The sequence below is a fragment of the Hypanus sabinus genome, chromosome 11, assembly GCF_030144855.1.
Source record: "Hypanus sabinus isolate sHypSab1 chromosome 11, sHypSab1.hap1, whole genome shotgun sequence".
In the NCBI taxonomy this organism is placed as follows: Eukaryota; Metazoa; Chordata; class Chondrichthyes; order Myliobatiformes; family Dasyatidae; genus Hypanus; species Hypanus sabinus.
This window is the reverse complement of record NC_082716.1, coordinates 17,883,467-17,905,676: the sequence shown is the minus strand read 5'-3', so window position 1 is coordinate 17,905,676 and position 22,210 is coordinate 17,883,467. Positions and strand designations below refer to the sequence as shown.

General features: G+C 44.1%; 1 protein-coding gene across 1 annotated transcript in view; it reads right to left on the bottom strand.

The window, feature by feature from the left end:
- The window catches only part of LOC132401727 (volume-regulated anion channel subunit LRRC8D-like), a 132,977-nt gene extending 121,074 nt beyond the window's left edge, over positions 1–11,903 (bottom strand). Inside the window, exon 1 of the mRNA XM_059983853.1 lies at positions 11,630–11,903. The gene's annotated coding sequence lies outside the window, so the exon portion shown is untranslated. The remainder of the gene's footprint in view (positions 1–11,629) is intronic.
- Positions 11,904–22,210: the final 10,307 nt, after the last annotated feature.

Below are 22,210 nucleotides of genomic sequence, written 5' to 3'. Positions count from 1 at the left end.
TCATTATTTATTGCTATTTATTTATATTTGCAGTTGCAGAGTTTGTTGTCTTCAATGTTCTTGCTCTTTCACTGATCCTGCTTATAATTGCTAGTCCATAGATTTGCTGAGCATGCCTTCAGTAAAAAGAACCTCAGGGTTGTGTGCAGTGTCATGTATGTACTCGGATAATAAATTTTACTTTGAACTTTGAGGAAGGTTTAAGCAGGACTGATGGAAATATGGGGTACATTCAGAAAGGCGAGAGATGTTGGTTCTTCTTCTAACGGATGCTGGAAAAGAAAGAAAGAAAGATAGAAAGGCTAGCTTTTTTTGTCACACATACATCCAAACATACAGTGAAATGCATAGTTTGCTTCAAATCCAGTCAGCGAGGATTTTCTGGGTAACCTGTGAGTGTCACCATGCTTCAGCGCCAACATATCACGCCCATAACACAGTAACATTATCCACCAGTCTTTGGAATGCGGGAGGAAACCAGAGCACCCAGAGGAAACCCACATGGTCACTGTGGAATGAACAAACTCCTTAGACAGCAGAAGTGAATTCCAATCAGTGATTGCTGGCACTGTAAAGTGTTTGCAGTACTCACAGGCTACTGTTATACTCCTATGCTATCGTGCTGTCAGACAAGATTATACAACTGTGCTTGTGTTTGGGAGGGAGATCTGATGATCTGTTTTATTTGGATTTGGTAATCTTGTGTGTATTTGCAAAGATTTTTGCTTTAGGCCTGAAAGTCAGGCTTATGTTTTGTAGGTCCTTGAGTTTCCTTGGAAAAGCTAAATGAGTGCATAAACTATTCATGCGATTTTTGCTTCTTCTTACTGCTCAACAGATGATCTGTTCCACCATTTCACAAAATCAATTGTAGTAGCTTATCTGCATGTTTTATCTTCCCTCATTCAACAAGATGCCATTGGGAAGTCTGACAATTCCTTCTTTCATGCACTGAAGTACAGCCGAACTGCTGGAGCATTATGTGGGAAAATGTGAGGTTTAGGCAAAACAGAAAAGCAGATTACTTATATGGTAAACACAGGAGATCCTGCAAATGCTGTAAATCCAGAGTGACACAAACACACACACACACACACAAAATGCTTGAGGAACTCTTCAAACTTCTTCAACAGTAGGCAGATTTCCAACAGGCCTCGAGTTCCTTTGCATTCCTTAAGTTACTGCAGCATTTTGTGTACGTTACTCACCTGCATACGATGCAAGCCTAAGATGAATGCTTATGTTCAGAGAAAAAAAATCTGGTGACCTTGTATAATAAACAAAATATTAGCAGGCTGTTACAGCGACTAATTAAGAAAGCAAACAGAACACTGTCCTACACTGCAAATGATACAGAAATTTACAACAGCATTATATTTAATTATATTTAATTTGGCCAGCCCCACACCATGCATGCATTTGCCTTGAACAGTTACAGACAACAAGACATAAGAGAAGAAATGAGGCCATTTGGCTAATCTAGTCTGCTCCGCATTCCATCATGTCTGATTTATCATCACTCTTAACCCCATTCTCCTGCCTTCTTCCTGTACTTTTGACTTTCTTACTAATTAATAACCTATCAACTGCCACTTTAAATATATTCAATGATTTGGCCTCCACAGCTGCCCATGGCAATGAATTCCATAGATTCACCACCCAGTTACATCCATGTAACTAATTAATATATAAACCATATGTCGTTGGAATGTGGGAGGAAACCAGAGCACCTGGAGGAAACCCAGGTGGTTATGGTGAGAACAAACTCATTACAGACAGTGGCAGAATGGAACCTGAGACACTGGTGCTGGAATATGGAGTCAGTGTAATTATATTTACATAGAGTTGAATAATACAGCGCAGAAACAGGCCTTTTGGCCCAACTTGTCCATACTGTCCATCAAGCTTGACCCACTTGCCTGCATTTACACTGTATCCTCTAAAATCCTCACCTTGTATTTATCCAAAAGACTTTTAAAAGTTGCTATTGGACCTGCCTCAGCAACTTCCTCAGGCAGTTCATTCCACAGACGCACCACTTCTCCGCATGAAGTAGTTACTCTTCAAGTCCCTTTTAAATCCACCATGTCTTACCATAAACCTCTTGTTTTCAGTTCTTCCCCCTCTGGGGAAAAGACAGACTACATGCATTCACCCTATCTGTACTCCTTGGCCCCCTGTCCATCTCCTGCATTCCAAGGAATAAAGTCCAAGTTTGTACAACCTCTTCCTACAACTCAAGTCCTAGAAGCATTCCCGTCAATACTCCCTGCACTCTTTCCAGTTTACTGGCTTCTTTCCTACAAGAGAATGACCATGTCATCACACGATACTCAGAGTAGGGTCTCTCTAATTTCTCGATCACTTCAACACAATAGAACATGGAAGGTTACAGCTCAGTGGAGGCCCTTCGGCCCACAATATTGCGCCAACTTCTACTGTAAGAGCAATCTAGTCCTCCCTTCCCACATAGCCCTCCATTATTCTATCATCTATGAGTCCCTTACATAACTCTAATGTAGCTGCCCCCACCAGCACTCATGGCAGCATGTTCCGCACACCCACTACTTTGTTTAAAAAAAAATTACTTCTGATATCCAACCCCACCACCCCAATACTTTTCCCCCAATCATCTTAAAATTATGCCCACTCATATCACCCATTTCTGCCCTGGGAATTAGTCTGGCTATCCCAACTCCTAAACTCAGTACCCTTACTGATGAAGACTAGCATGCCAAATGCTTTTTCACCAACTTGTTTACATACCAAGCCACTTTCAGTGAACTATATACCTGTATTCCTAGGTTCTTGTACGAGTCCCACAACAGTTCAACTTTCCAAGGTCTAAATTGAACATCATTCAGCCTGCATATCTAGCCGATCAGGATCCTGCTGCAGTTTCTGATCATCTTTACTGTCTACATACATTTTAGTATCAATGAGAGGATGGGGGTAGATTTGATAGAGGTATAAAAATCTAAGCGGGCTTTTTCTCCTGAGGTTGGGTGCGATTTGAATTATTATAGGATGAGGGTGAAAGCTGAAATACAAAGAGGAACCCAAAGGGGAATTTAGCACTCAGAAGGTGATGAGAATGTGGAATGAGCTGCCAGTGGAAGTGGTGGATGTGGGCTCCAGTTCAACGTGTAAGAGAAGTTTGAGAGCTATGGAGGGCTATGGTCTAGGTGCAGGGCAATGGGAACAGACAGAATAATACATGGCATGGACTAGATGGGTCAATGGGCCTGTAAACACTCTATGACATTTTGACAATACTGCAAGGAAGTGCTGCATTACATTAGGATAAAGAGGACTGGACTATGCAAATCCTGCCTTAGTTTAGTTTCCTAAAATACATCATTTTTCATTCATTCGAGTTAAATTCCACCCGCCATTCCCTTGCGCGCAGTCCCAGTTGACCTAGATCCTGTTGTCATCTTAGATAATCTCTTCCCACTGTCCACCACATCTGCAATGCTTGCAAACTTCAACAGTGCTCCACTCTGCCTAACTTAAGTTTATATCGTTTATATGCCTGACATGAGCAATTGTGGTCTTTCCATGACCATTTCTGTTCTTGGCAAATTTTTCTACAGAAGTGGTTTGCCATTTTCTTCTTCTGGGCAGTGTTGTTACAATGTGGGTTACCCCAGCCATCATCAATATTCTTCAGAGATTGTCTGCCTAGTGTCAGTGGTTGCATAACCTGGACTTGTGATATGCACCAGCTGCTCATAGGACCATCCACCACCTGTTCTCATGGCATCATGAGACCCTGATCAGGGGTACTAAACAGCTGCTATTACCTTGCCTGAGGGTGGCCTACAGGCTAGCAGAGGGAAGGAGCACCTTACACCTCCTTTCATAGGGACATATCTCCACCCCAGCACCCTCTGCATAACACATTCCTGGAAATAGGTAACACGCTTCTTGGTGTCTGCATAAAGCAGACACATTGACATTTTAAGAACACAAGTAATAGGGTCATTCTGCCCATCAAGCTGCTGACCAGAACTGTTTTGTTCACATTACAGTTGAACAGCATGTTAGCGAGGCTGCACCAGGAACATTAAGTGCAGTTCTAATCACTGTGCTATAGAAGGAAGTGATTAAGTTTGTGAGGGATGCAGAAACGACTCACAACAATGTTGCTGGGTCAGGACACCTTGGGTTATATGAGACTGGAACAGTTCTTTCTGGAGTGAAATTGGCTGAAGGGCGACTTTAGAGAGGTTTGCAAAACATGAAAGGCATAGACAAGGGGGGATAGCCACAGTCTTCCCCCCAGGGGTGCCTAACACTATATTTTAGATTTAAAAAGAGGGGATCAGAACTGAAGAGGACCCGAGAGGAACACTTTTGCACACAGAAGATGGTGTGCATCGGGAGCGGTAGAGGCACTTCAGGAAGGCAAAGTTAAGAGAACATTCAACAGTCCTCAATGAAAGGTCAACAGTGGAACGGAGACCTGTTCAAGTTCCTGGGTGTCAACACCTCTGAAGATCTATCCTGTGCTCAACATATTGATGAAGAAGGCACAACAGCACTTATAGTTCATTAGGAGTTGTAGGAGATCTGATATGTTACCAAAGAGTCTAGCAAATTGCTACAGATGTAACATGAAGAGCATTTTTATTGACGGCATTGCAATAGGGTACAGAGGAGCCACTGCACAGGGTTGGAAATACTGCAGAGGGTTGTAAACTCATCTAGGTCCATCATGGGTACTAGTCTCCTCACCATCAATGACAAGATTCCTCAAGAAGGCGGCATCCATTAGGAAGGACCCTCATCAACCAGGACATACCCTCGTCTCATTACAACCACCAGGGAGAGGTACACAGACTAATCACACTCAAGGTTTTAGAAACAGCTTCTTCTCCTCTGCCATCAGATTTCTGAACAGTCCATGAAGACTACCTCGCTATCTTTGCTCTCCTTCTGCACTACATATTGATTGTATACATTTCATATTGTAATTTATAGTATATTGACATATTACACTGTACTGCTGCTGTAAAACTACAAATTTCATGACATATGTCAGTTGATTATAAACTGGATTTCAGGTGCAATTACAATGCTTAAAGACAGGCTCATGAATAGGAAAGGTTTGGGAAGATGTGACCTAAATGCAGGCAGGTAGAACTAGCTAAGGATGGCAGCTTGGACAAGTTGGGACACAGGGAACATGAGTGAATCTGCAGATGTTGGAAATAAATAAAAACACAAAATGCTGGCAGATCTCAGCAGGCCAGACAGCATCTATGGGAGGAGGTAGTGACAGCGTTTCAGGCCGAAACCCTTCATCAGAAGTGAAGTAGCATGGAATGGGTCTCCCCAATGTATAAATGGCCACATTGGGAGCACCGGATACAGTATATCACCACAGATGACTCACAGGTGAACTGGTGCCTCACCTGAAAGGACTGCCTGGGGCCTGGGATGGTGGTGAGGGAAGAAGTGTGGGGGCAGGTGTAGCACTTCTTCCGTTTGCAGGGATGAGTGCCTGGAGGGAGGTCGGTGGGGAGGGATGGACAAGGGAGTCACGTAGAGAGCGATCCCTGCGGAAAGCCGAGAGTTGGGGGTTGGGGAAGATGTGTCTGGTGGTGGGATCCCATAGGAGGTGGCGAAAGTTACGGAGGATTATACGTTGGATCTGTAGGCTGGTAAGGTGATAGGTGAGGACCAGGGGGACTCTACCCCTGGTGGGCTCGCGGGCGGGATGGGGTGAGGGCAGAGGTGCATGAAATGTGGGAGACGCAATGGAGGGCAGAGTTGATAGTGGATGATGAGAAACCCCTTTCTTTAAAAAAGGAAGACATCTCCTTTGTCCTAGAATGAAAGGCCTCATCCTGAGAGCAGATGCAGCGGAGGCAGAGGAATTGAGAGAAAGGGAAAGGGATAGCAAAGGGGCACAGGGGTTGTTTCTATGCTGCAGAACTCCAATGAATGATTTTAACTTTCAGCCTGTTTAGGGGACTACATGTCAAAAGGGGAGGCCACTCTCAGGGAAGGGCAACACTTTATTTTCCTCCTGGTTACCCTCCAACCTGATGACATGAATATTGATTTCTCCTTCCGGTGAACAATATCCCACCCCTTCCTCTTTTCCCCACTCTGACTTTTTACTCCTCCTCACTTGCCTATTACTTCCCCCTGGGTGGGTGCCCTCCTCCTCTCCTTACTCCTATGGTCCACTTTCCTCTCCTATCAGATTCCTACTTCTCCAGCCCTTGACTTCTCCCGACCACCTGGCTTCACCTATCAACTTCCAGCCAGTCCCTTTTTCTTCTCCGCACTTTTTGTTCTGACATCTTCCCCCTTCCTTCTCAGTCCTGAAGAAGGGTCTCCACCCAAAACACTCTTTTCTCACGGATGCTGCCTGGCCTGCTGAGTTCTTCCAGCGTTGTGTACGCATTCTTTGATCCACAGCATCTGCAGTTGGATTTTTGTGTATGTACAACTGCTTACTTTTTTCCATTGACGCTGCCTGACCTGCTGAACTCCTCCGGCATTTTGTAGGTGCTGCTTTAGATTTCTAGCATCTGCAGATGCTTGTAGCAGAACTTATAGTTACAAGGCTTTTGTTTCTAGTCATATAGAAGGTGTAGGCATCACTGGCCTTGCCAGAACGTAATGCACATCCATAGTATATCTAGTGAAGTTGTCAGTAAGTGGACTGTCTCTAACTCTGTGGATGTTAAGATAAAAGGAACAGATTTACAATAAAAATGTAATTGCTATAGTTTTCGTCATAAATGTGAGTCTTGTAGAGGCACCATTGAGGCCTCAAATGGCACCAGACTTTAAAAGGTGGAAGGTGAGTCAACAAATAGGCAAGAGGACAGGATTCTTGATGTTGTAAACAGGAAGCACAAAAGGCAAGAAAATGCCATACTATAAACACAAGGGGTTCTGCAGATGCTGGAAATCCAAAACGCTGGCAGAACTCAGCGGGTCAGGCAGCATCCATGGAAAGAAATAAACAGTCGATGTTTGAATCTGAACCCGTCTTCAGGACTGGAAAGGAAGAAGCCAAATTAAGAAGGTGGGGGTGTGGGGTGGAAATGAAGTACAAGCAAGAACGTGATCGGTGAAGCCAGGTGGGCGGACCACATAGGATGAAAAGAGAAACTGGGAAGTGATAGATGGAAAGGGTACATGTTCAGCATAGCATTATGGGCCGAAGGGCCTGTATTATGCTGTAGGTTTTCTATGTTTCTATGACTGAAGGAGGAATCTGATTGGAGAGTTGATCAGGGGAGAAAGGGAATGAGAGACACCAGGGGAAGGTGATGGGTAGGTACGGAGAAGTCCAGAGTTGGGGGGGGGGGGTAGGGTTAAGAGGAGAGCCAGAGTGGGGATAGGAAAAAAAAGCAAAAGATGAGGGGGGAAAATGGCTGGAAGTTAGAGAAATCGATGTTCATGCCATCAGGTTGGAGGCCACCCATACAGACTACGAGGTCCTGCACCTCCAACTTGAGAGTGTCCTCGGATCAACACATTTGGAATGGGAATGGGCAGTGAAATTAAAACATTTGGTCACAGGCAAATCCTCCCTGTTGAACACAGAGCAAAGCAGTTCCTCAACCAATGTCTGGTAAATTACAATTCAATTATAACTTGTTGTTGTAATTCACCTGTCAGATCTAATGCAAGTCTTGTGCTCAATTCTGAGTAACAAGGAAGAGTATCCAAGCTTTAGTATGCAAGTGGAACCACAGAGAGATAAGGAGTAATATTCATAGGAACAGTAATTAAAGGGAATTTTCCAAAGGTTGTAAAGACAAGAAGGATTTTGAGGGACTAAACAAGGGGAAATCTTTAAGTGCAGGTGTTTTGGTGATGGTAGGAAACAGAGTTATCATAAAACAAGGCAAATACAACACAAGTTGTTTAGATCTGGGATATGGTGCCTGAATGAGTGACAGAAACACGTGCTACAAACTCAAGTGCGTGGTTGCACCCTGCACTTCTGAGATAAAGATGAGCTTTACATCTCTCAACTTGCAGTAAAACGTATCATTTGCAACAACAGCCAACACAATCCAAGGGTGTTCTGTGGACAGGCTGCAAGCAACCCCGTGTTTCTGCTGCCAACATAACAAGCCCACAACTTACTAACGTCTATGTTTTTGGACTGTAGAAGGAAACCCGGGCAACCAGAGGAAACCCATGCAGTCACAGGGGTCTCACAGACAGCATTGGGAATTGAATCCTGATCGCTGGCACTGTAAAGCATTATGTTAGTCGCTACGCTACCCTGACTTGGTCTACTTGGGCCAGGCACCTGAAGTCTGTACACACCATCAACACTTCACACAGAACATAAAACGTTACAGCACAGGAACAGGACCTTTGGTCCGCAATGCTGTGCTGAACCACCTAAAAAGGTATATTGGAAAACCCCTAAAAATTAATCCCTCCCATCTACACAATGTCCATATTCCTCCATCTTCCTCACGATCACTTGCCTATCTAACCACCTCTTAAAAGCCTCTAATGTACATGTGTCTGGCACCATAGCAGGAGGCACATTCCAGGCATCCTCCACTCTCCATGTTAAAAAAAAACTTACCCCTCACATCCCCTTTGAACCTACCCCTCTCACCTTCAATGTACGGCTTCTGGTATTAGACATTTCCTCACAACAACCCGAAAGTTTCACCAAAAAGATTGGCAAGTCCGCATCAACATTCTCTCGCAGGCCATCACCCCTGGCATTGAGGCACCAGTTGCTCTGCACCGACTACAATGAGTGGACCACATTGCTTGTAAACTACCCTACCCCCCCGGCATATCAGAACCCTGCAACAGACTCTATTCTAAATCCTGTCATGGGAAAGGATTATCAGACAGACATACATACAGACCTAAGTACGTCCTTTGAATAAGTCACCACCGATTCTTGCGAATCCCTGGCACATAATCGAGAAAAAGCATTGAAGATGTCACTTGAACCTCAACTTCATGTACTAGAAGCAGACAGAAAACGCATGCAACAGGCAAAAGGAGCGGTCCACAGTGCTACCCACCCAAATGCCTCATCAGGCACCTGCTGCCCCATCTGCAAAAGAACCTTCAGTTCCTACATTCACCTCATTAGTCAGTCTGGAACCCACAAAATCAAAATGGAAGTCAGTCATCTTCCATCCAAGGAGCTGCCAACGAGGAGGAAAAGATGGACACAGAATTCAATAGTAACTCTCAAAATCAATTTGGATGAATACTTAGAGAACATTTCTTGGGCAGGAAAAGAGCAGTGGAATAACACCACCTGGAGAAGAGTCAGAATAGGGAAAACGTGTTAAATTGTCTTAATTTTGTTTTGTATCATTCAATAAAAATTACCCCCAATTTATTACTAAATTTGATAGATCATCAAAAAAAACCTCTGTGTTAAAGAGGAAAAGAACAAAATTAATTCACAGATGACACTAAAAATCGATGATAAAGGTCATCAAAATTATAGGGGATCTTGATCAACTAGGGGCCAAATGCAGGTAGGACTTTCCACAATGAATGATGGTGCCCTAAACAGAGGGAGACGGGGTGGTAAAGAAAACTTTTGGCACGCTGGCCTTCACCAGTCAGGGCACTTAGTAAAAATGTTGTGAGGTCAAAGTGCACTCATACAAGAAGCCAATGAGGCCTCATTCAGAGTATTGTGTCCAGCTTTAGTCACCTCGCTACTGAAAAAATGTGAAGAAAGGATTTACAAGGGTGTTGTCTATGAAGAGGAGTAAGAATTGTCATTTAAAGCCAAGACCCTTCATCGGGACTCCATATTCATCTCCATAGATGCTGCTTGACCTGTGGAGTTTCTCCAGCATTTTGTGTGTTGCTCTAGTTATCCAACATCTTCACAATCTCTCCTGTTTACAAAGGTGTTAATAGGACTTGAGAGACTGTGTTATGGGGAGAGATTGGACAAGATGGACCTTATTTTTCTTGGAGCTTAGGAAAAGAGGTGATTTTATAGACAATATGAAATTATGAGGAGCAGATTGGGTGAATTCACACAGTCTTCTGAACTAAAGAGCATAGGTTAAGGTAAGAGGAGAGATTGCATAGAAACTTGAAAGACAACTTTAAAAAAAAGACAGACACACACACACAAAGTAAGTACTGTATGAGGACTGACCTGCCACAGGAAATGGTTGAGACAGGTTCAATAAAAACATGTTAAAAACAGTTAGACAGGCACATGGATAGGAAACAGATTGGTCAAATGTAGCCAGATGTAACCATCTTGGTCAGCCAGGGCCAGTTGGTCTGAAGGGCTTGTTTCTGTGCTGTAATGGACTAGGATTCTATGAAGAGTTTTAGATAGAGGCTTTAAAAATTATGATGTTTTCAGGGTGCTATTGATTTGGTAAGAAGATACAAATGCCAAAGTAAATAGTTGTGTATTAACTTATGTTAATAACTAAATTCTAATATTTCTTTTCAAAAAAAGTGCATCGACTTTATAATCTGAGGTATATATATAAAATACCAAACTGTGCTAAACCTCTAGCTAGGCCTCAGTTACAAAAAGAGTTAAGAAAATGGGCTCAGATACAAGAGCATAAATATTTGAAGGAACTAACATTTAAAAAAATGGGATTCTCCTTCTGAGGAATTGGTGCCTGGCGAATGGATGCTCTGTTGAATGAGTTGAAGCATTTGGGCCAATCTTTCCAATACTGAACTTTTTTTCCCTACTGTTTATGATTGGAAGGAAACTGGTCATTTGAACACCATAACTTGATGTACACATCCATCCTATCCCATTAGCTACAATGTAACACAGCAACTGTACTTAAGAGTATGTTCCCTCCAAATAAAATCTACACATTGTCTCAAATTGAGAGAGAGTAGCTGTGGAGAATACATGTGCTGTGAATGTGTTTTAACAAGCTCTGACCTACAATTCCTTTGAGAACACAAATTTGTCAAAACAACTTTTGTGCAACCCTTTTAACTTGTTTTTTTTTTGCAGGCGAGTCAGAATAATGCGATTTTCTTGGGGAAAAAAAAACGATGCAAGCTATTACACTGCCCTGTGGATTTGCCAGAATAACACACACGTACATACACACATTTATACAAGGCTCATATACTCAATATTGTAGGACTGGGTCGTTCTGCCCTGAGAATGAAGCTTCTGGATAATTCCTCCCCAAAAATCCAGAACATATGCAAACTTCAACATTTAAAAAATAAAAACCGGCTTCCACTTTTCCATTCAGCAAAAAGTGACGCAATTTATTCCTTGGGTCATAATGTTTCTCTGCTAAATTCCGCTAAAAAAAGATAGTTGGACGAGGATACAAGGCGCACTGAACCCCTATAGGCACTGCACTACTTGTATACGGTTGGAAGCTGAACCGCCATAGTATGGTGTTTATCGGCAGGGACATCGCAAGAAACACCACATATTGGCGCGGTCAGGCTTATCTTCTTCCCCCACTCCTTCACTCACTACGCCGGCTTAATGGCAGCTGCAGATCCCGAGGAGAATTACACGGAACCGGCTCCGCTTTCGCTACCTTGGCCGTGGCCAACAATGGAAAGGGGGGAAGAGAGAGAGAGCGGAACGGGGTAGCACTCTGCCATGGCTTGCTGCAGTATTGGTACTCACCGGCTGCAGAGTGACAGGGACCGCCGCTGTCCTCCTCTTCTTCCCCCTTGTCAGTCTGAACGCCAGACTGAGCGGAGCGGCTCCGCTCCGGTGCGAGAGTGGGAGGAGGCGGCGGCGGCGGCAGGGCGGCCGGGAATTGTCTCCCCCCGCTCTGCGCCGGGGAACCCTCTCCCTCTGCCGCTTGCTCTTAAATGACGACGCGCTGCCGAGCCGAGCCCTTATTTACTTTCTATTCACAAAACTCAGGCACCCGGCAAACACCAATGGGCTTTGTGCGTGTGTGTATGTGTGTTATAGAGAGGTGGGGGAATTACATCAAAAAAGACACTTAACATAACACAAAGACTTATTGCAGCACCTCTTCACTGCAATATCACATTAATATAAAACCATGGCTTCCACGCACATATAAACTAAATCAAAAATAAATTATGCATTCTGTTTAATTTCTGGAGTCAATTTCAATCTAATATTTTACTGCGTTTCTAGTTCTACTTCGTCAAAAAAAAAACAAAAAATTAATCAAGTTTATCATTCAGGCTGGCAGGCAGGCGCGGCAGGACTAGTCAGAACCTGTTTAGGTCGGAGCCGACTGGCTGTTGCCACGTTGGGTGGAATCATCCCACAGAGGGAAGCAGCGACTAGAAAGCGAACGAGCGTCGTCAGCCCGTGCAACGGAGCGACACCCATATCCCCAGAATGAATTAAAAGTTTGTTGCCCGATTGGGCCGGGAGGGGGGCAGAATGGAAGTTGGCCACCATGTTGAAACGCTGCATTTCATGTATATACGCGCGTAAACACAGAAACAAGCGCACGCTAGGGAGATAACTTTACACAACAAAAACACCCGCAACTTTCTTGCTTCTTCCCCCCCCCCAACTTCCTCTCCAGTCCTGATGAAGGGTGTCGGTTCGAAATGTCCACAAAGATGCTGTCTGATCTGCTGAGTTCCTCCAGCATTTTGTGTGTGTTGCTCTGGATTCGCAGTATCTGCAAAACCTCTTGTGCTTAACGATTACCCGCAACTTTAGTGTAAAGTGACCGACAGATGTATCAGACACACAAGAGTCAAATAAATTCAAATACCATTTCATCCAGACACAGGAGACTGCAGATGCTGAATACATAATCTACATATTGCACGCATATTTTTTTAATATAACACCTATATAAACACAATTCAAGGCAAATTTCCGTATAGCATAAGGCACACTATCAGAGCAATATTTCCTTCTTTGTTTCTTTATATAAATATAACCACTATCCACCAAACGCGCCTTTGATCTTTGCTGATCAATCACAATTCGCAGCTCCTGCCATTATGCTGGTACCGCACCGTAATAATTGAACCTTGTTCGGGCTTCACTCCAGCGAGGCTCAAGTTACTGAGGGAGAACGCGGCTGTCATTCAGGACTCTGACTTCTCGTGTCATAGGTCCATCGAGCACAGCAGCCGAGAAACAGGCTCTTCCGCCCATCTAGTCCGTGCCGGACTCTCATTCTGCTCGATGCATCGGTCTGCGCCTGGACCACAACCACAGTTCAGACTATGAATTTCAGCGGGTTGGTGACCTTCCAGTAAAAGATTATTTCTACCTCTGGGTACATCGATTAATCTGAGTCTAAATCTAGCAGATGTTGTGTGTTGCCCACTATCTGGATAGCCGGAGACTGTATTCTCAGGGCGGAAATTGCAAACACGAAGGGACATTTTAAGATGATCGGAGGAAAGTATGAGGCGGGGGTGGGGTGTAAGTCGGAGGTATTTTGAGGGCTGCGTGAAACGCCCGGCCACGGCGGGTGGTAGAGGCAGATGCTTCAGGAACATTTATGGAACTCTTAGGTAAACAGGGATGCTAGGGAAATTGAAGGTTTTGTAGGAGGGAAGGGTTAGATTGTTTTTAGAGTCGTTTAAAAAGTCGGCACGACATCATGTTCTATGTTCCAATTTTGTTGTTGAGTAAGTGAAACTGACAGTTCCTCTCTATCAGAAAGAGTTGCATCATCTGATATGACTATGGGGGAAGATAGATCTGATAGAGGTTGATTAAATCACCTGATAGAATTGATAAAGAGGAAAAAAGTCCTAGATGGGCCCTGTTAGTAAAGGTTAGTCAACAATAATTCAAATACACTCAGTGGCCACTTTATTAGATACAGGAATGGGACCTGGTGTGATCTTTTGCTGCTATAGCCCATTCACTTTAAGGTTCCTCCTGTCCTGCATTCCAAGATGGTCTGCACCACTGCTGTTATGCATGGTTATTTGAGTTACTGACACCTTCCTGTCAGCTTGAACCAGTCTGACCATTAAAAGGCTTCTGGCCTCTCTCATTAACAAGGTGTTTTTGCCCACAGAACTGCTGCTCGCTGGATTTTTTTTTTGTTTGTTTTTCCACATCTTTCTCTAAACTCCAGGGATCAGCAATGTCTGAGATACTCAAGGCATCAGCAATCATTCCATGATCAGAGTCTCCGGAAAAGTCACAAAGGAACACCATGGAATCGTTCAAAGAACACAAACTCAAAAGTGCATATAAAAATGGCCGAATCATGCAACCGCAAAAAAAAAGAGTAGCGGGAGGTTGTGGTACATGTTGGTACCAGTGATATAGAGCAGAGGTTCTGCTAGTAAGCTGAGGGAATTAGGAAGGAGGGTGAAGAGCACAACCTCCAAGGTGGTAATCTCTGGATTACTCCCAGTGCCGTGGGCTGATGAAGTGCAGATGAATGAGTGGCTGAGGAGTTAGTGCAGGAGGCAGGGCTTCAAGTTCTTGTTTTTCCACACAGAGTGGTGGGTGCATGGAGTGCACTGCCAAGAAAAACGGTAGAGGTGGATACAATAGGGTCTTTTAAGAGACTCTTAGATAGGTACATTGAGCTTAGAAAAATAGGGGATTCTGCAGAAGGGAAATTCTAGGGAGTTTCTAGAGTAAGTGACGTAGTCAGCACAACATTGTGGACCAAAGGGCTTGTAATTGTCATAAGGTGGGCATTGGGAACAGACCCAAATGCAAGACACAGACACTGAAGTACTAGGGAGAGGACTAGGTGTATCAAGAAAGCAAGGGAAGTGGGGAAGAAACAACACTGGACAAGACTAGGAGACAGGGCATGGGCTAGGACTAGAGTCAGAAAGTGGGAGCTGGACGAGGAACTAGGAACCTGGAACCTGGACAAGGACTCCGAGCCAGAGACTGGACAGGGACCCAGAACCTGGGTCTTGGACTCCAGATCCAGTTGAGGACTGGACGTGGGGGGCAGGACACAGGACTCCAGGGCTGGATGAGGACATGAAGCTCAGACTAGGTCTTGGTCAAGGGAGAGCAGTAATGCAGAGCCTAGCTCGAGGGAGAGCAAAGCAGAAGCAGAGAGAGGCATAGCTGGAACACAGACACTAGCCCTGGATGAGACCAGGACTTGGGGACTAGGCTACAACTTGGACACAGACTGGAACCTCCTCAGAGCCTTGGACTGGAGCACAGAACACAGAGCCAGGACCCCTCCTTGGGAACAGGGCATAGGGCTGGGTCTCATACACAGACACTAAACACAGAGACACAAGGAGACCGTTCCAAGTTCAACAATAGATAGATCCTTCTGTAGGCATGGCAAGGCTCCAGTCTCACTCCAGCAGCTGAACTTGATGGCAATACAGGCATGGGTAGCCAGCAGGGCTTTGGCCAGGCTTCAGAGGGAAGGAAGGGAACAGTCCAGCCTCAGGGTAACAGCAAAGACAGCCTGACTTACCCAACAGAGGCAAGGACAGGGCACCAACAAGACAAACCAGCAACCACACACAAACCCAGGGCCACTTATATTCCAGCCCCAATATGAAAACCAGGTGCCTGTGATTAAGCCCAACTGAGACAACGGACAGCCAGAAGACCCGGAGTCCGGAGTCCACAGACCGGACCGTGAACTGGAACGCAGACTTCACGGACTGGACCATGACAGTAACATGCTGTAGATTTTCTATGTTCTATGTTAACACAGAATATCTAAGCACAGAGTCACTGAAACAATCTAGGAATATTTAGTTTAGTTCAGTACAGTTCAATTTAGTGCTCTGTTGTTTGTTGACTACAGGCTGCGAAGCCAGTGTATCCTGATCAAAATTGCACGAAGTAGCAATAAAAAAGAAGTAATGCGAAAGCAGAACAACATCATAACATGAACTCCAGAGTCCAATCCACAAACTGCGTTGATTAAACCTTGCCCAAGATCCAAGACTGTGGCATCGTCAAATGAGAGGGAGAGAGACCAGTCACACATTCCTCTGGAAGCAACAAGCGGGAGGGAGCAAGACCTTGTAAAATGCAGCCACCTTCCTCCAGCAGCAGCGAGCAAGACTGAGACAGATACCAATCAAAGCCAGGAAGATGACGCTGAACAGCCTCGTCCTCGTTGATTTCAACCTTGCTCAATGCTTCAATCGGTGAGGAATGGAGCTGATTGTGGGCTCGCATCCTGTGTCCAGGCCTCTTAACCAGGCTGCCCACTCCACTTCAAATGTCACCGAACTCCCTCGCAAACAGCAAAGTGCCAGTTCGCTCGATCAGCCTGAAGACACATCTCCAAAATGTGAATCACTGGATCCAATTGGAGTAGAATCATATCCGAAAGAAGATGAGGAAGCAAAAGTAGTTTCTTGAACTGTCTGAAGGAGATCGCCTTTGGTCGTGTTGTTTGCTGGCACTGTCTTCTTCAGTTAGGATATGAAACAGCACCAAAAGCAACTGAGGCAACAAAAGATGATGATGAACATAGCAGGAGAGAAGGTAAGACCATCAGACATGGGATCAGAATTAGGCCATTCAGCCCAAGACTGCTCCACCATTCCATCATGGCTGATCCCGGATCCCACTCAACCCCCATACACCTGCCTTCTCGCCATATCCTTTGATGCCCTGACTGATCGGGAAACGATCAACGTCTGCCTTAAATTTACCCTCGGATTTGGCCTCCACCGCAGTCTATAGCAGAGCACTCCACAGATTCACCACTCTCTCACTAAAAAATCCTCCTTACCTCTGTTCTAAAGGGTCACCCCTCAATTTTGAGGCTGCGCCCTCTAGTTCTGGATTTCCCCACATAAGAAACATCCTCTCCCCTTCCACCATATCCAGTCCGTTAAGCATTTGGTAGGTTTCCATTCCAGTGAGTACAGGCCCAAAGCTGTCAAATGTTCCTTATATGTTAACCCCTTCATTTTCAGAATCATCCTCATGAACCTCTCCTGGACTCTCTCCAATGACAACACATCCTTTCTGTGATATGGGCCCAAAACTGTTGACAATACTCTTAAGTGCAATCTGACCAGTATCTTATTAAGCCTTAACATTATCTCCTTGCTTTTATATTCTATTCCCCTTGAAATGAATGGCAACATTGCATTTGCCTTCTTTACCACAGACTCAACCTGTAAATTAACCTTCTGGGAGTCTTGCACGAGGACTCCCTCTGCACCATTGACGTTTGAACCTTCTCCCCATTTAGATAATAGTCCGTACTATTGTTCCTTTTACCAAAATATATTAACATACATTTTCCAGTACTGTATTCCATCTGCCACATTCTTCCAATTTGTCTAAATCCTGCTCCAATCACATTGCATTCCTCAGCACAACCAACCCCTCCACCTATCTTCGTATCATCCACAAACTTTGCCACAAAGCCATCAATTCCACTATCTAAATCATTGACAAACAATGTGAAAAGTGGCGGCCCCAATACAGACCCCTGAGGAACACTAGTCACCAGCAGCCAACCAACCTTTATTCCCACTCACTGCCTCCTGCGTGTCAACTATTCCTCTATCCATGCCAATATCTTTCCTGTCACGCCATAGGATTTTATCTAGTTAAGCAGCCTCATGTGTGGCAGCTTATCAAATGCCTTCTGAAAATCCAAGTAAAAGACATCCACTGCCTCTCCTTTGTCCACCCTGCTTGTTACTTCCTCAAGGAACTCTAACAGATTTGTCAGGCAAAATTTCCCTATACAAAAACCATGTTGACTTTGACTTATTTTATCATTAGTCTCCAAGTACCTGAAATCTCATCCTTAATAATAGACCCCAACAATTTCCCAGCCACTGAGGTCAGACTAACTGGCCTATAATATCTTCTCTTTTGCCTTCTTCCCTTCTTAAAGAATGGAGTGACATTTGGCACCTTCCAGTTCTCTGGGACCAGGCCAGAATCAAGTGATTCTTGAAAGATCATGACCAATGCATCCGTTATCTCTTCAGCAACCTCTCTCAGGACTCTGCGATGCACTCCATCTGGTCCAGGTGACTTATCCACCTTAAGACCTTTGTGTCTATCTAGCACCATTTTCCTTTGTAATAGCAATGGCACTCACTCCTACTTCCTGACACTCATGGACCACTGGCACACTGCTAATGTCTTCCACAGTGAAGACAGATGCAAAGTACCCATTAAGTTCATCTTCCATTTCTTTGTCCCCCATTACTATCTCACCAGCATAATTTTCCAGTGGTCCAATATCAACTCTCACCTCCCTTTTACTCTTTATATAACTGAAAAAAAACCTTTCATATCCTGCTTTATATTTTTGGCTATTTTGCCCTCATATTACATCCTTTCCCTTCTTATAGCTCTTTTAGTTACCTTGTGTTGAATTTTAAAGGCTTCCCAATCAACTAACTTTCCATTCACTTTTTCTACCTTTCTGCCCTTTGTTTGGCTTTCATGCATTCCTTAACTTCCCTTATCAGCCATGGTTGGCTAGCCCTGCCATTTGAGAATGTTCTCTGATCTGGTCATCAATCTGAAGGCTTGCTCTCTCTTTGTCTGCACAGATGCCACCCGATCGTGATTATTTAGAGCATTCTCAGTTTTTATTTCGGATTTCCAGCATCTGCAGTCATAAGTTTTTACAGGGTCCTTCTCTCAGTACCAGCTTTGCCCTTTCTCTCTTTTTCTGTCCTTTTCTCTTCTTCTCTTTGTAATGAGAGACCCAGGCATGGATGGTTGGAACCAAGTGCTGGATTTTCTGAGAAATGAAACAAGACGGAGATGAGAATGGGGTACTAAATTTGATGCGAGAATCCAAAAGAGAGTTGATGATAGAGCACTGAACTTCAGTTCAGGGGCTCTTTCAATATTAAAATCCTGGCACCAAACATGGCTGCCAATTAGCAGGGCAGGCCTGGGTCTTTAAAGGGGCCAAAGCAGTTATGCATATTCCGAAGGGTCAGACATTTAAACCCCAGAGGCCGGCACCCATGGGTGCCTATCGTAACACCTTTCTTTAATTTATAGTCTCTCCATCCAGGATTAACAAACCTTTGGACCTTCTCTCAGGCAGCACCACCATCAGATCTCATCGTATCACAGATATTTCCTTTGCTTCCTCCACCCCTTCACTTACTCTGCAATTCAAAACACAGCTGATTCTCTGCTGAAAGGTCGTTAAGTGGAAACATCCATTTTATGTCTGTCTCATTACACACTGCCTGACCTGCTCAGTAATGTCCCCCAAAATTTAAAAGCCTACATTTTGAAGCGTGATCGGTCGGTATATGTTGGAATACAGAGGGCCGAGAGATAAAATTATGGTACTCAAGAGATTCTGCTAATGTGTAGGTGAGTGGTAGAATTTGGGAGGAGCTGATGGGAATATGGGGGAAATAAAATGAAATCTGCGTGGGGTTAGTTAAAATCAGTGCTTGATGGTTGGCAGACATTTGATGGGCTGAAGGGTCTGTTTCTGTACTGTATCTTTCTGTGACTCTAGGACTTGAAATCTTGGTTTAAAGTCAGAGCTTGACTGATCTTACTGCAAAATAGGTTAACCACAGATATCAAAATGAAGATGCATATCAGCCTTTGCCTTACCTAATGACACAACAGGTTTAAGTGAGTCGATAGCTTACTACTGATCCTATGTTACCTGCTCAGGACTCCCCACATCTATCTATGCCAGGGGTTCCCAACCTGTTTTATGCCACGAACCCTTATCATTAAGCGAGGGGTCTGTAGACTGGATGTCGGGAGCCTGTGCTCTATCCTAACCTACTAAATCCGTTCACAATAAGATCTCACATTTCCAAGGAACACTCCCACAAGAAGACAGCATCCATCCGTAAAGATCCTCACTTCTCTCAACTACAGGAGGTACAAGAGCCTTTGATCCCACAGCAAAATGTCCAGGAACAGTTATTACTCTACAATCATCAGGCATTTGAACTATTGTGGATGATTTCACTCCGCTCAGCTCTGAACTGGTTCCACAACCTCCAGACTCACTTTCAAGGCTCTACATCTGATGTTCACAGTATTATTTATTTACTAATTCATCTATCTGTATGACTATTTATATATTTTATTTGCATGGATTGTCTTCTTTTGCACACTGGTTGTTCGCCAGTCTTCGTGAGCAGATTTTCATTGATTCTATTGTATTTCTTTCTTCTACCATGAATGCCTGTAAGAAAATGAATCTCCAGGTTGTATACGGTGACATATACGTACTTGGATAATAAATTTATTTTGAAATTCCTTTGCTCCTATCTATCTCACATTTAACATTAACTATGGAAGCAGCATCAATTGCCCCATGTCTTTCCAGGATAACTCCTGGATCCCTCTGACTTCAAGCTCAAAACCATGTCTCTTCCAGATGGTATTGAGCTGCAGTCTCCGTTGAGATCATACCTCAGACTTAGTTGCTTTTTAAAATTTGTCGGGATGGATTTGGGGTGAGAGAAGGGAGTTAGGGGTCAAGTTAGGATTTAGAGACGGTGAATCCTGGAGTTAGAGCTCAGATTGAGCTTCAGTGACAGGGATGTGGAGGAGTTAGAGGTTAGGCCTCCACTCTGCACTCTGTGTTTGAAGGCCAGTGACATGGGAGAGGAAACAAAGGACATCTGGGGTCAAGGCCTCCACTCTGTACTTGAAAGGCTAAGTGAATATATCCAGAATCCAGACCTCGGTTTTGCACTAGAAGGCTAGCGATGTGGACAAGGGGATGAAGAAAGACTGTGGTCGTCAGGCAGTCCCAGGCTGGTGCATGTTCATGTGAGCAGGAGGCACGAGGATTGGTCAGTTGATGCACCAGTGTTTTAGCTGCAGGGTCCCATCGTCAATTAGTCTGGGCTTCAATACCGAATGTCGAAGCCAGGAGATGGATCCAAAGTCCAGAATCAGTATCAGCGTCAGGTTTAATATCACCAGCATGTGTTGTGAAATTTGTTAACTTAGCAGCAGCAGTTCAATGCAATACATAATCTAGCAGAGAGAAAATAATAAATAAAATAAAATGTAATAATAAATAAACAAGTAAATCAATTATGTATATTGAATAGATTTTAAAAATGTGCAAAAACAGAAATACTGTATATTTTTTAAAAAGTGAGTTAGTGTCCAAAGCTTCAATGTCCATTTAGGAATTGGATGGCAGAGGAGAAGAAGCTGTTCCTGAATCGCCGAGTGTGTTCCTTCAGGCTTCTGTATCTCCTACCTGAAGGTAACAGTGAGAAAAGGGCATGCCCCAGGTGCTGGAGTTCCTTAATAATGGACGCTGCCTTTCTGAGACACTGCTCCCTAAAGATGTCCTGGGTACTTTATAGACTAGTACCTAAGGTGGAGCTGACTAGATTTCCAATCTTTTGCAGCTTCTTTCAGTCCTGTGCAGTAGCCCCTCCATACCAGGCAGTGATGCAGCCTGTCAGAATGCTCTCCACAGTACAACTATAGAAGTTTCTGAGTGCATTTGTTGACTGAAGCCTGAAGCTTGGAGGCTCGAAGGTGTGTCGTGGTGTTGGAGGACTGGCCCTGTGTGGACGTGGAAGGGAGGGTCAGAGGCAGGAAAGGGGCTTGTTTTGTTTTTGTTGTTTAGTTGATCGTTGTGTTCCGTGTTGTTCTGTCAAAAGTGGTGCGCATGATATGATGGCAGTGGAATGTGTGGTGACACTTGCGGCTGCCCCAATGAATCCTTAGGTGTGTTGGTTGTTAACTCAAATTACTCATTTCATTGTATGTTTTGATGTACACCTGAAAAATAAATCTCAATCTCAGTCTCTAACTACAGAAGCAGCATCAGATGCTTTATATAAAAGAATCTTCTAAATTCCTCCTATTCTCTGCATGTAGACCTGATTAGAAAGTAGCTGTTCCTCAACCACCTAGTGTGGACATTTATAACAATATACCCGAAGTTCTGGAGACCAAGTTTTTCTTCTACATGAAACCAGGAAAACATACTAAAATGTTATATTCGGAGCAGATTTTATCAATTTGATTGGAACAATCAAATGGAGTTGCTGATAATTGATTTCCTAGAAATTTTTTCCCTATTCATTGACATATGTAAGGCATAGAGTTAAACTGCATGGAAACAGACTCATTGACCCATTCGTTCATGCCAACCAAGGTGCGTACCTAAGCTGGTACCAATGCCCGTGGCTGCCACATGTCCCTCTAAACCTAAAACTTCACATGTAAAACTTCGACAAGCTTCTATAAACATGTAGCGGAGAGTATATTGACTGGCTGCGTCACAGCCTGGAATGGAAACACCAATGCCCTTGTATGGAAAATCCTGCAAAGAGT